Source organism: Schistocerca cancellata, unplaced genomic scaffold (assembly GCF_023864275.1).
Source record: "Schistocerca cancellata isolate TAMUIC-IGC-003103 unplaced genomic scaffold, iqSchCanc2.1 HiC_scaffold_592, whole genome shotgun sequence".
Lineage (NCBI taxonomy): Eukaryota > Metazoa > Arthropoda > Insecta > Orthoptera > Acrididae > Schistocerca > Schistocerca cancellata.
In genome coordinates, this window is record NW_026046604.1 from 75001 (window position 1) to 77500 (window position 2500).

At 57.6% G+C, this 2500-nt stretch overlaps 1 non-coding gene across 1 annotated transcript in view; it reads right to left on the minus strand.

Moving 5' to 3' along the window:
* The window catches only part of LOC126133094 (small subunit ribosomal RNA), a 1910-nt gene extending 1174 nt beyond the window's left edge, over positions 1-736 (minus strand). The window contains exon 1 of the ribosomal RNA XR_007527573.1: positions 1-736. This exon is cut by the window's left edge and continues 1174 nt beyond it. This is a non-coding gene — a ribosomal RNA (small subunit ribosomal RNA).
* Positions 737-2500: the final 1764 nt, after the last annotated feature.

The following is a 2500-nucleotide window of genomic DNA, read 5'->3' on the forward strand; positions in this document are numbered from 1 at the left end:
GGCTCGCCCCACCGGCAGGACGTCCCACGATACATGCCAGTTAAACACCGACGGGCGGTGAACCAACAGCGTGGGACACAAATCCAACTACGAGCTTTTTAACCGCAACAACTTTAATATACGCTATTGGAGCTGGAATTACCGCGGCTGCTGGCACCAGACTTGCCCTCCAATAGATACTCGTTAAAGGATTTAAAGTGTACTCATTCCGATTACGGGGCCTCGGATGAGTCCCGTATCGTTATTTTTCGTCACTACCTCCCCGTGCCGGGAGTGGGTAATTTGCGCGCCTGCTGCCTTCCTTGGATGTGGTAGCCGTTTCTCAGGCTCCCTCTCCGGAATCGAACCCTGATTCCCCGTTACCCGTTACAACCATGGTAGGCGCAGAACCTACCATCGACAGTTGATAAGGCAGACATTTGAAAGATGCGTCGCCGGTACGAGGACCGTGCGATCAGCCCAAAGTTATTCAGAGTCACCAAGGCAAACGGACCGGACGAGCCGACCGATTGGTTTTGATCTAATAAAAGCGTCCCTTCCATCTCTGGTCGGGACTCTGTTTGCATGTATTAGCTCTAGAATTACCACAGTTATCCAAGTAACGTGGGTACGATCTAAGGAACCATAACTGATTTAATGAGCCATTCGCGGTTTCACCTTAATGCGGCTTGTACTGAGACATGCATGGCTTAATCTTTGAGACAAGCATATGACTACTGGCAGGATCAACCAGGGAGCTGCGTCAACTAGAGCTGAGCAGCCGGCCGCCCGGGAGTGTGTCCCAGGGGCCCGCGCGAACACGCAAGCGTCCGCTCAATTATTCTGCAAACAGGAGGAGGCTGAGCTCCCCTGCACAATACACCTCGAAACCCTCTCAGGTCCCGGCGGCGCGCAGCGCCGTCCTAAGTACTTGGTCGGGTTCGAGAGAGGCGCAATCGCCCGGAGTTAGGCGAGTAGACGCTTTAGGTGCGACCACCCGTGCTCCCAACTGAGCTTGCCGCTGCCGACAGAGGCCCGGGAGCGTGCTGTCGTGGCATTGCCGGCGGGAGACAACACGCGCCACCTACGGTGACCGGCAGCTCCAACGCCAGCGCCACAGAAGGGCAAAGGCCCCACGTGGGTGCCGAAGCGAACTCTCCCAGCACAGCGCACGTGCCAACACGTCTGCACAACTGCGATACAAACCACCAGCGAGAACCGCTGGGGCGACCGAGCAGCAGACGGCGTCGCGGCGCCGAGTGCCGGGCGGCGGCGCATCCTCAACGCACACAGTCCTCAGTCGGACCAGCACACTGCAGATGTCCACCGCGCTTCGCACCGGGCCCGCGAGGACCCACTTTGGCCGCCCGGCGCCGCGCGCAGGGTGCCCCGGCGCGCAGCTGCGCCGCCTGCCGCGTCCGTCGGCCGGCGCGCCTGCCACTGGGCGCCCCCACCAGCCGGCTGTAGCGCGTGCGCCCACGCACCGCGCGGCCAGCACGCCGGGCGGCCCCCCCTCACCGGCCGGGGACGGTCCCACCCAGCCACCGCCGCGTATCGCTTCACACACAGATTTGCCCTTACTGATTTACCTCCAGCAACAACAACCGCACCACAATGGGTTTACCAGTTGTTCATTTGCGTAACGTCACCAGCAAACGTAGACGTCCATCCCAGTTTGCAAATGCAACGATTATTGCATACCTGTCTGTTAGGTGCCACGACACACTACGTCTGCCCACATACACGCAACAAAATGTGCACGACTAGAGAACACGTGGGAGGTGGCCCCCTACGTATGCGATGTCCATTACGACACCGACTGTCAACCAGCATCTGTACCATGTCGCAGATGTGGAACGCGGTGCACCATGCTATCACACTGTGTGAGAAGAGACGACTACGTTTGAATACACGCGCCACTACATCAACAGACGGCTCATGCTGATCGCCATCCAGGGCGTCCGTTACTCCCACACGTCTCTATGGCGTACCACACTGCAATGTAGCTGTTATGGGGAGACGGCACGTGGCTGAGTGCACAACATTTGGACCGTATGGTTCGCTGTTGTTGGGCGCAGTCGTTGTACGGTCACACATGTGCCACAGCGTATCATTCAGTACATACGGACCTATGTGCAGTACAATGTGAGGGTTAAGCTTACGACATCAGCGGACAGTGGACACAGGCCGTACCACGACGTAGACTGAGCGCTTCGACATGCGAATGCCAGTGAACAGCTGCGAAGGGCATTGAACACGCAAGCACCTGAACGACCAGCGTGCGAAGGCAGGGGGGGGGGAGGGGGGGGGCGATGTACATCCTGCAGTCGTCCACATTACAGTGTACAGCGGGAGCATGTAAAAAGTAAGCAACACTTGCGAAGTGTTGAACATGAAACGATACACAAGAGGGTGGGCGGTGCGAGTAGCGAACTATATTCAGAGGGTTGTGGTTAGACAACACTAGATTAATGTAACGTGTCATATGCCAATTACAGAGCAGGTTAAGGCACAACGTGGG